Genomic DNA, 12,649 nt, shown 5'->3' with positions numbered 1-12,649 from the left:
CATCAGATGGACTGGAAAAACAACTAGACCAAGTAGAAACAAGCACCAGTTAACTTGAAAATAGGACAACAGAAATTTTCTTAAAGAGAACGCAAGAGATAACAGAATCAAAACAAAACGAACAAGTAAAAAGGATATCACAGATGTAAGGAGAAAATATTAAATGATGTCAAATGCATGTAATTGGTATTACGAAAGAAAAGTGAGGGAAAATTAGGAGGGACAATTTTGAAAAGATAATGGTCAAGAGGAGTCCTTGATATACAGAAAGTTAATACAGTTTGTTCTCAACTGAAAGGTTAGAAGTTCTATTCCACCCAGAAGGGCCTTGGAAGGCCTCATGGTCTACTCCCAAAAAAATCAACCATGTTCACTATGAATCAGAATCAAATTGGCAGTAACTTTTTTTTTCCTTTAATTTAATGGCCAAGAATTTTTCATAATTGATGAAACCCATGAACTTATAGATCCAAGAATGCAGCAAAGTTCAATAAGAATTTTAAAATAAAAGGACAAATTATAGTCAAACTGCTAAATTCCAAAAATTAAGTGGCAATCTTAGAGCAGCTTTTGCTCAGGAAGAAACCTCAGAAGTCAGGAAGAGATAGGAAAGGATGAATAGAACAGTAAATGCAGAGAGGAAGTGGGACAAGTGCTGTTATAGAGTGGGGATTGCACTTAACGTCACAAAACAAAATGTATAGGAATCGTTGAATGGAAAATCATTGTTTTCTATAAAAAGTCACTCAAATCACAATAAAATGTTTTAAAAACTTCTTGAGCTTATTAATACAGTGACTAAGACATCTTTGACAATTCAATAATAAAAAACCCACCAATTATTAAAAAAAGAGGCAATCTTAAAAATAACTAGATAACAAAAGACCCATTCTATTCAAGAAAACTACAACAAAAATAATTACTAACTTCTTATCAGAAAGAAAAAAAAAGATGGAATATCTTTTAAAGGATTTAATAAATCTATAAAGATCAAAGATATTTCTCAAAAATGAAGGTAAAATAAAAAGATTTTCAGACCATTAAAAACTAAGAAAATTCATTCACAGAAGAAATAAAGAAAATTCTTCATGCTCAAGGAATGAATGAAGATGATACAAAAAGGTCAACAACACTACAGAGCGTGCTTTGTTTGTTCTCTGACCCCAATTCCTCATCATGACACAGTTTCACTAAAAAGTGAAGATTAGAGAGGGATGCTTAATCTGACGGAGTAACATATGCAGGTGAAAGAGGAAAATGGAACCAAAAGAAAAGTATTGATTTGGAACCCATTTTCCTTTAAAAAGAGGCAGCAGCAGAGAGGCTGTCAGACTTGATGGAAGAGGTAGGTACACAAGGAATCACAGAGCAGAAATCCTGTGTGAGCCATCAGTTTTCATGAATGGGACAAGCTTAACCCAGTGACTGTGCTAATTTGAAAGCACAGGGTCACCTCTGCCCAAAAGGAATTAGTTACTAACCAGTTTTAGGGAATTTGGTACCCAAGTGAATGTTTTCAATGGTATAGATAGAAAATGATTTAAAAAAAAAAAAAAATTGTAATCTCCAAGGTGAAATTGTCATTATTTTCAGAAGAGATCATTCTTTAACTGGAAAACCCAAGTGATTATATTTAAAAATATATATTAAATACTTTAGTAAAATGATTATTTGAAAGTAAAAATAACAAAGTCAAGAGTTTTCTCTTACTAAAAGTAAGGAATTAGAAAATAATAAACCTAATATGAATTAGGGAACTCTGGTAATGTAGTGCCTAAGGCACTTGATTGCTAATCAGAAGGCTGGCGGTTCAAACCCACCAGCCACTCCTCGGAAGGAAGATGAGGCAATCTACTTCCATAGTGATACTGCCTTGGAAACCCAAGGAGGGGTCGCTATGAGTCGGTTCGACTCAACGGCACATAACAACAAGATATTAATTCTCTACCAATTACATTCTAAATTTAATGCAATCTCAATCAAAATTCCCACTTACAACAAGAAGAGTAATAGCAGGGCATAAAAAGATAAAGTCAAAATGGAACAGAATGGAATCCAGAAACAAATGCCAGGTTATATGATAAATTAGGAAATTATTATCGGTGCAATTCAAATAGTGGCAAAAGGAAAAACTACTCCAAACAAAATGATGTTGGCATAACTGATAAGCCATTTGGAACAAGAAGATTGTTTTCTCATTTCCCATTTTCTTAATACCTAAATAAATCCAGATGGTTCAAAATTTAAAGGCTTATAAAAATGAAAATGCATTACTCTTTAGTGTGTAGCTTAGCGTCCAATCCTAGAAGTACCTGGTAATGGAAAACTATTTAGGTGCTTTATTCCATACCTGTAAACACTGGAAAATGAGAGTGTAATTAGGAAATAATAAGTTTATGTTCTAGTTTGAACAACTGAGTTTAAAGTCCATGTTATACCCTTTCTCATTTCCCCTACAGCATCTAATACAGTGCTCAGATCTACATACTAAAACTTTCATACATATAATATTAATTGATTCAACAATCAATCCTAGAAGACAAGGAAAATCACCTGTAAGAGGTTTCCATTTAGAAAAAATTATGCTATATGTCATATTTTTCATCCTTCCATCTGTTCTCAATGTTTCATTTCAAACTAGGTTTGGCTTAGAAAAGCATGTGAATTTTACATTAGACAGAATAAGGAGGATATAGAGAGTTTGTTTTCAATATTGCTTATTAAATGCTTTTGTTAAATGAAGACCTTATGTGCATATCAGTTGTTAGAACTTATTACTTAAGTTGTTTTCTGTAAAGGGCAGGATCAACAAAGTTTGGAGTATCTCTTACATCCCATAGCATGTGTTTTTGTAAATACTTAAAATGGATTTCTCTCTCAAAAAGGAGAAATTCAAAAGTAAATACATTACTGGATCACAAAGAATTATGTGTCTCAGAAGTCCTGGGTCCTGGGCAGATACACAGGACTACTCAGCTTGACCTCTAGGTGGTTTAGGCTTACAGTCCAGAAGACTAGAAGGTAGTGATTAAATCCAGTGATTCTGTTTTGAGACTCTAAAATATTGCTGCAACCAGGCTCTTTCACCTTCTAGATCTATTGTTCTTGTCAGCAGCCCCCAACTCCAGATATCACATGCACCACGGCCTGCATCATCTGCAGGATTGAATGAGGATGGGGCCATTGTGATCCATAAAGTTTTCATTAACTGATTTCCTGAAGTAGATTGCCAGGCTTTTCTTCCTAGTCCATCTTAATCTGGAAGCTTCCTAAGAAATGAGTGGTTGCTGTGTATGAGGTACCAGAAATCAAACCTGGGTCTCCCACATGTTGTTGTTAGGTGCCATTGAGTCAACTCCAACATACCTACCCAATGTACAATAAAACAAAACACTGCTGGTCTTGCGTCATCCTTTAAATCCTTGCTATACTTGAGACCATCCTTGCGGCCACTGTGTCAATCCATCTTGTTGAGGGTCTTCCCCTTTATCACTGATTCTCCACTTTGCCAAGCATGATATCCTTCTTCAGAGAACAGTCCCTTCTGGCTACATGACCAAAGTGGGTGAGATTAAGTCTGGCCATCTCACTGCTAAGTGCATCCCCACTGCACTTCTTCCAGGACAGACTTGTTCGTATTTCTGAAAGTCTATGTTATTTTCAGTATTCTTCACCACCATAATTCAATGACATCAACTCTCCTTCAGTCTTCCTTATTCATTGTTCAGCTTTCACATGTAAATGAGGCAATTGAAAATATCATGGCTTGGGTTAAGTGCACCTTAGTCTTCAAAGTGACATCTTTGCTCTTCAACAGTTTAAAGAGGTCTTTTACAGCAGAGTCTCCTGCATAAGTAAGAATTCTACCACTGAACCATCAATGCTTCCTCTTCTAGATTTATCAGTTTCCATGGAGTCAACTCCAGTTCATAGTGACCTCATATGTGTCAGAGTAAAACTACGTTCCATGGGGTTTTCAATGGCTTATTTTTTGGAAGGTAGATCACCAGGACTTTCTCCCCAGGCATCTCTGGGTGGACTTGAACTTCCAGTCTTTCAGTTAGCAGCAGAGATTATTTATTGTTTGCACTATCCAAGTGTTCCTTTCTAGATTTTGGGGACTGTGTTAGTTAGGGTTGTGTGTCAACTTGGCTGGGCCTCGTTGAGTGGTTGGGCAGCTGATGGTGGTTATCCCCCAAGATGAGTCTGGCAATCTCCATGGTAGGATCTACCACAAGCAGCCAAGTAGCTGCTTTAGGAAGGTGGTCTGCTTCCCATATATAGGAAGAAGCTTTGGGAATGCTCTCCAGCTTATGGCATGCTTGATTGAACCCTGCATGTTGTTGTTTAGCAACCTGCCATGCTCTGCTGATCTTGAGACTTTTAAAGGACTTGAATTAATGGCCTGCCATGTGGTTTGGTAATATCAGGACTGTGCCTTATTACTTGTTGACCTTGGGTTTGTCAGCCTCAGCATCTAGCAGCTGAGTAAAGAAAAACCTCCAGCTTCATGGGCCAGAAGTAGGAGGCAGAGCTGAAGCCCAAAGCTGAGTGGCTTTCACCCAGCCCCTAGAGCCTGGTACTTGGAACTCAGACTTAAAGACTCCAAATTGTAAGAATAAACTCCTGTTTTTTAAAGCCATCTAATTTTTGGTATATTCCTGTCAGAGTGGTCCTTGGTAACCAAAACAGGGACCATTACTCTGCCCCACTGAAATGGTGAGAACAAGGTGACCCAGAAGTGCCAAGGATATCTGGAGGGACCACTCACTTTAAATATCTCCCTTATACATATCAGTAGTAGAGACTCGTTTGAATTTTTTTGTTTGTTTGTTTTATAAAATGCAATTGTGTCTTGAAAAGGACAGTCGTTTCATTTAGTCAGATAACAGTCTAATATATATCTGAGATCAGCCAGGAGAAAGTGAAATTTTATATTAGAGGACCAGGGAGATAGGGAAAGAGGGCATTTTGGGACTTTCAGAAAAGGTTGATATAGATGGGGAAAGGAGTGCCAAGGAGAAACTTTGACAACAGAAGAGCTCAGGACAGAAAAATTTGCTGAGAAGCAGGATATTTTAGAAGAGAAATAGCTGAAAAGAGTATAGAGAAGATTCTGTGATTAACTACCCAAGGTCTATCCCAAACTTAACCATTGTGTCCCAAGAAAAGTATCTGAGAAATTGAACTCAGCTTCTGAGATGGTCTCTTAAATATTTTCAATGATTTGTTCTCAAAATAACATTTCCAAACCAGCAGCAGCAAGCAGCATCTCCTGAAAGTGGTTAACCAAAAGGAAAAAAAAAAAAACTGAACTCATTGCCTTCAAGTCAATTTCGACTCATAGAAACCCCTCCTTGGGTTTCTGAAGTGGTATCTCTACAGAAGTAGATTACCCAGTCTTCCCTCTGAGGAGTGGCTGGTGGGTTTCTCTGGCCACATCTCAAATTTATTTTCTGTGTGGGGCCCAGATGTCTATGGTTCAGCAATCCCTCCAGTTGATTCTGGATGCTCACTCAAATTTAGGAAACAATGGTTTAAACCAATCATGCTAATCCAATCCCTTTAGACAGTGTTGTTGTTGTTGTTGTTGTTGTTTGCCATCGAGTCAGACCTGACTCATAGCGACCCTCCTTGGGTTTCCAAGGCAATATCACTATGGAAGTAGATTGCCAAACCTTCCTTCTGAGGAGTGGCTAGTGGGTTTGAACCTCCAGTCTTCTGGTTAGCAATCAAATGCCTTAGGCACTATGCTACCAGAGTAGACTAACCTAAATTACTCAGCACACAGCATTCTCCCAGTAACAAATGTTGGTTCATGAGTGGATACTTGACCTGAGCTGTCTGCATCCAACTAAAGAGAAGACTTCTCTGTGTGTTCCTCCAAGAAATGAACAATTTAGCATTTAGCAACAGTTGTCAGAACACCCATAATCTATCACCAAGGCCATATTTTCCAACTACTGATGCTTCTTCTTTGTTTCCAACATTCACATTACAATCACCAGTAATTATTGATACATCTTGATTGCATGATCAGTCAATTTCAGACTGCAGATGTTGGTAAAAATCTTCCATTTCTTCATCTTTGGCATTAGTGGTTGGTGCATAAATTTAAATAATAGTAGTATTAACTGCTCTTCCTTGTAAAGGGACTTGAAGACATATGAATATTACCCTATTACTGATAGTGTTTTACTGCAGGATAGATCTTGAAATGTTTTTTTCAATAGTGAATGTGACATCTTTCTTCTTCAATTTGACATTCCTGACATAGTGGACCACATTATCTGATTCAAAATGGCCAATACCAGTCCATTTCAGCTCACTAATGCCTAGGATATAGATTTTCTGTCTATTTCTTTTTTGACAACTTCCAATTGTCCTGGATGCATACCCACTACACACAACATTCCAATTATTAATAAATGTTTGCAGCTGTTCTTATTTTGAGTCATGCCACATCAGCAGATGAAGGTCCTGAAAGCTTTACTCCATCTACATCATTAAGGTTCAGTCTACTTTAAGGAGGCAGCTCTTCCCCAGTTGTGTTTTGAGTCCCTTCCAAGTGGAGGGGCTCATCTTCTAGTACCATATTAGACAAAGTTTCAAGGCTATTCATAATTTTTTCCAGTAATACATCAGACAATATTTCATTGCTTTTCATAAGGTTCATTGCAGATGTATTTAAATTCAGTGATTGTAAATTAAATAAGCAGATTTTGTAACGGCACTTTTATTTATCATAGAAAATAAGAAAAAATACTTCTAAAACTAAAGAAGAAGTTTTAACTATAAAACTAGCAACTGTACAGTGCCTGGAATGTCCTGCTAAACTTTGTTAAAAGTTTTTTTATTCACACATGTGAACTGATTTCAATTTCCACCTACTGCTCTCCCAATAAGGAGCTCTGGTGGTGTAGTGGTTAAGGTATTTGGCAGCTAAGCAAAAGGTCTCTGGTTCAAACCCACTAGCTACTCCACAGAAGAAAGATGAGACAGTCTGCTTCCATAAACATTTACAGCCTTGGAAACCCTGTGGGGGTCAGTGAGTCAGAATCAACTCAATGGCAGTGAGTTTGGTGTTTTGGTTTTGCTGTCCCAATAAAATTGGATCCACCAATCTACCCAATCCAGGGATAGAATTCCTCACAACTGTTTCTATGTCTCAGCCCATTGTTATAGTCACTGTGTTGAGGGTCTTCCTGTTTTTGGCTGATGCTCTACAAACATCATTTGTATCCAAATGGTTGTATCTAAATTAGCTTTCTTGGAAGATTTAGCAGGTATGGCCTCTCAGGGAAGACAGAGGGGCACATCCAATTTCCTTCAACCCACCTCTTGCAATAATTTGAAATTCCCATTCTCCTTTTGGTAGTAGAGTAAATACATACTTAATGAGAACTCTTGGTAAAGCTCTTACTAGAAGTCTATCCACCAATAGCTTTTCCTCAAAGATTGTACAATTGAAAATTGACACTGACTTCTGGAAGAAAAAAAAATGTATCCATGCAAAAAGGGTGATAGATTGGACATATGTCCTTTTTCTGTCTAGGTATTGTTTCCAATAACACACATGACATACAGAGATTAAATAAACTTTGAATATTATCCCTAGATAAAATATTGATATACAAAATAGCATAAGAATGTAATCATTACACAAATGATATCAAGAAATCAGACAATATTGAAAAACAAATATAGTTACCCAAATTCAAGAGATATTTTGATTCTATGCCTAAAGTAAGGAACCCTGGAGGCACAATGGTTAAGCACTCAGCTGCTAACCTAAAGGCTGGCAGTTCAAATTCATTTAGCAGCTCCATAGAAGACCAGTGATCTGTTCCTGTAAAGATCACAGTCTAGGAAACCCTATGGGGTTATTCCACTCTATCACATGAAGTCACTAGGAGTCAAAAATCCACTCAACTCTACTTAAGGACAATAATAGCATACCTAAATCATTGAGGAAAATAAATAGGAATTATATACAAAAACAAAATGCATAAGACTAGACTCATTTTAAAAGGAGGCTGGTTGGCACAAGCAATTTGCAATCAGTTACTAACCCAAATACTGATAATAGAACCTACCCACCACTCCATGGAAGTAAAGGCCTGGCAAAGCGTTTCCACAAAGTTTATAGTCCAGAAAACCCTATGTAGCAGATGTATTCTGCAACACATAGGATCTCCATGAGTTGGTGATTGACTAGATGGCAGCTAACAACAACAGTACTCATTTTATTTGTCATGAAATTACAGCAAATATCAGAAGAAACTTTATACAACTTAATTTCAGCAGCATTCATAAAATAACTTAGTATTAAAGCACAAAATATTTACTTTTATTGTTTTTATTTTTATTTTATTTTATTTTTATTTTATTTTATTTTTATTGTTCTCAGTCTTTTAACCTTCTTTCTTGATACATAATTCCCTGAATTCTTGAGGCATAATTCCCTGAAATTTTCCTGTGGTGTTGCTAAAGAATATCAGTTGTATAGAATTGTAAACACTGCTGCTGGTTTTGACATTTAAGAAGCAGTTGGTCTGATTTGAAATGCTCTAACATTCTATAACCCAGCATTTAGGGTCCCATACCTGAACAAACGTGGGAAAGAGCAACTTAAATTTTTGACCTCTGAAGGTTTCCAAAGGGCACACTCAATTAACTACATCTCCACATCTCCAGTTGGTCGTGGGCTGAGGAGAGGATAGGGAAGGCTGGTGGTGGGGATGAAGGCCTACAAAGGACAAAGGAGGCAACACTACTGTGATGGCTGCTCAGATTGCACCATGCTGGCCAAAGGCAGGATGAAGAAAAATTGTCCCCAGAAGAGTTTGATTACAAAACTTAATTGAGAAATAACACTTCTGCAATCTTACAAATAAGCACTTAATTTTACCCAGTGTCTTTCCTTTTTTGGGAGAATCCAGGTTATGAAAGCAAAGCAATGTACTTGATTAATACAATGGGCCTCTTCACTGATGCTTTTTGCTACACAAAACAAGAATTTCTTAAATGCACGAAACAAAGCTTCTTTACTGAACCATAAAATGACATGATCTAACTTATAAACCCAAGAAGTGAATACTAAGGACATCACTGAACTTGACAAGATGGTATATTATTATTGAGCTAATGACCATCCTTCCTAGGAACACTATATCCTAGGAACATATTTCATTGTTCCTTGCAATTTAACAGCTAATATTAGTTAATTTACTATGTGTTAGACACTGTTGTAACTAATTTAAGCTTTACAACAACCAAAGGAGGTAGGTACTATTACTGTTATAAGAAAATCAAAGGTACATAGATATTAGATAAGTTGCCCAAAGTTACTTCACTGGTGAGTGGCAGAGCTGTAATCAAACTCAAAAAGTCTGGTTCTAGGGTCTATACTCTCAAACCATTATTATTGTTATTAGCTTTCATTGTGTCAGCTCTCAACTCATGGAGCCCCCAGGCACAGCAGAACAAAATTGCCCAGTCCTCCTCCATCTCCACAATCTGTTGAGGATCTAACTGTTGTGATCTATAGGATTTTCACTGGCCCACTTTCCTAGTCTGTCTTAGTCTGAAAGCTCCACTACAACCTGTTTTGCACCAGAGCAACACCCAAGCCTCCCCTGACAGATGGGTAGTGGCTGCCCTAAGGTGAACTGGCTGGAAACCCATCCTGGGTCTCCTTCATGGAAAGTGATAATTCTACCAGCGAACCACCACTTCCTTCCCAAAACATCATACTGTACTGCTTTTCTGGTAAGAACCAACTCATCCCTGCCCAAAGCTGGCCATAAACATATTCAGTTTTCATAAAATGGTGTAAACTTTTCGTTACTCTTACCAAATGGTTGCCTTTCAATCTGTCAGAGCAAAGGTCACCTTGTACAGATACCAAATTTTCTTTCTCCTCCAGTCAAATTTTCTTCTTTCTTCTCTACCATTGCTCCCCTGTACCATCCTTCGTGTCTGAGGCTCTGGAAGCTGATTATGCCTCATTCCAGATCCCAGGGTACCTACTAGCATCCCCATCCTGTTGTTGTTGTTGTTGTTGCTGTTATGTGCTGTCGAGTCAGCCCTGACTATAGCGACCCCTCCTTGGGTTTCCGAGGCAGTATCACTACAGAAGTAGGATTGCCCAACCTTCCATCCTGTAGAGGGAGTCATATTTCTTCCGGGTGGAGCATCTGCAAGACAAGTAAATTTCTATTTTGCTTCTGTTAATTGCCTCCTGTGGCATGATTTTGAAGTGTTATAATGTTAAAAAGACACCTTCCCACAGATGCCTTTAAAGGGGAAGGAAATGGAGATTTTAAGACATTAAAGAATTCCAACCATCCCCACACAAAAAGTGGTGTACACCATTTCAGCAGGCTCATAGACTGCTTGTTTACAGCAGGGTATGAACCCACCCCTAGGGCAATCCTAGGCAAAAGACAACTTTCTTTATAAAAGAATGTGTTCCCTTATTCTGAGAAGTCACCTGTTTGGTGACTGGGGAGAAAACAGGACATTAATTTGTTCAATTGTATTTCAGAAGTGCCTCCAAAAAGAAGATATGTGCATCTGGAGCCTATCAAGAAGGCATTAAGTATGTCCCCCTAAATATCCCTTCCAAAACGAAAAACCAGACTCATTGCTATTGAGTTGATTTGACTCATAGTGACCTCTCCTTGGGTTTCCAAGGCAGTATCTCTACGAAAGTAGATTGCCCAATCTTCCTTCCAAGGAGTGATTGGTGGATTTGAACCACCAACCTTCTGGGTAGAAGTCAAATGCCTTAGGCACTATGCCACCAGAGCTCCCTTAAATATATTTGAGTATATAAAAAAGTCAAACAAGTCCTGTAAGAAACCACCTCATTGCCTACCATGGTCTTACTCAAGCTAGTTTCCCAAGCGACTCTTTTTTCTAGTATATAGCAGTAGTCCCTTGATCAGTCGGTTCCCTTCCAAGCCCTCAGTAAAATGGGGGATTGAGCTCAGTGATCTGAAGGCCCTTTACAGTTCTATAATCATTTATAGGCATTTCAGAATTACAAATGAATTCCATTCCTAAGTCAATCTTTAAGTTAAATTTGTACCTAACCTGAAGCAGTTAGATACAGTTCCTATCTAATATCAGTTGGTCAAATGTTTGTACATAGTATATAGTATACTTTCTATGTATAAAAACATTAAAGAAACACTTCCAGATACACTGAAACACCTTTAACATAATAATGTAGTAATAATAATAATACTTTGATGCACAATGCAAAGTAGTGACAGTTTGTTATGACTAACCATTGTATGCTACCCGTGCCATAAGCAATGAGGACTTCATGCCAGCCAAGCCTGCAGTGGGCCTGCATTCAACCCTCCCTGGAGGTGACAGTGGACATTTCATCCCTCTCACACCAAGACTCTCTTTCCTACAGTCTCCATCCCCAGAAGCCTGGTGCCCAGTTCCAGATGCACAGCACAGGGCCAGGAACACAGCCAAAGTAAGATTGGGCCAGGGCAGGGACAGCCAGGGCCTAGGATCCACATCAGGGTCTGGGATCTCCATTCTGTACCAATTGTGGGCAATGCCTAAGCAGCACCCAGCCAGGCAATGTGGCCCTCAAAGCCAGGTCCTTGCCTGCTGCCTTCTGCCCAGCCAGGGTCGCATCAGTCTCAGAGCACATACCAGCTCTGGGGCCACAGTAGACATGCTGTCTGCCTTCTGTGGCCTGCACACAACCATCACTTCCCAGGCTCAGTTCAAGGTGGGCACCACAGGGTCCAGGGCCAAGTAGGTGCAGGGAGAACTTGCTACCAGACAAGTTGGGGGTGAAGCAGGATGCTACTCAACCCCTTCCCAAACATGGTCTCTGGTTTTGTGCTCAGTGAAAGACAAACAGGATTTGGTTCATAACAACAGGCTGTATGTCATTTGGACATCTGTAACCTAGGCACTGCTTATATTGCTGAAATAATAAATGAGATGAACTTGGAAGACTCCTTGGGGTTAGACCTTAGAATAATCCATAGACAAACAAACCCCAGCCAGCAGGAAACTCAACTAGCTCTAGTTTGTACACCTTTGAATGCACCAGGCAAGATGTCAAGGGTGCTGCCAGGACAAAGTACATAGAAGGGATGAGAGACTTCCCTACCCTGTCCCCAAACTTCTCACTTAAACTGATCACACTCAACAAGCAGGCTAAGTTTTGTTTGGCCTTCAGTACAAAGAACAAGAAGGAACTGAGTATGTGCCACAGTGTGGCACAGCACTTGAGGGTACTCAGCTTCCAGGGACAAAGGGTTCCTGCCATGCTCTTAGACTCAACCAGATATATTCAACATTGTGCTTCTTATCTGCAAAAATAGGAGCTCTGGTAGCATAGTGCCTAAGGCACTTGAATGCTAACCAGAAGGCTGGTGGTTCAAACCCACCAGCCACTCCTCGGAAGGAAGGTTGGGCATTCCTACTTCCGTAGTGATACTGCCTCGGAAACACAAGGAGGGGTCGCTATGAGTCGGGGCCGACTCCACGGCAAATAACAACAACAACTTCTGCAAAAATAAACAATCAGCAGTGTCCTTTGAGGAAATGTGCTTGCTCACATCATAGTACTAGGGCCTGGTCCAGGATGAAACCAACAGGTGACTAG

This window comes from Orycteropus afer, unplaced genomic scaffold, assembly GCF_000298275.1.
Source record: "Orycteropus afer afer isolate SDZICR_OR568_19922 unplaced genomic scaffold, OryAfe1.0 scaffold00078, whole genome shotgun sequence".
Classification (NCBI taxonomy): domain Eukaryota; kingdom Metazoa; phylum Chordata; class Mammalia; order Tubulidentata; family Orycteropodidae; genus Orycteropus; species Orycteropus afer.
Note: the sequence above shows the minus strand (reverse complement) of the source record.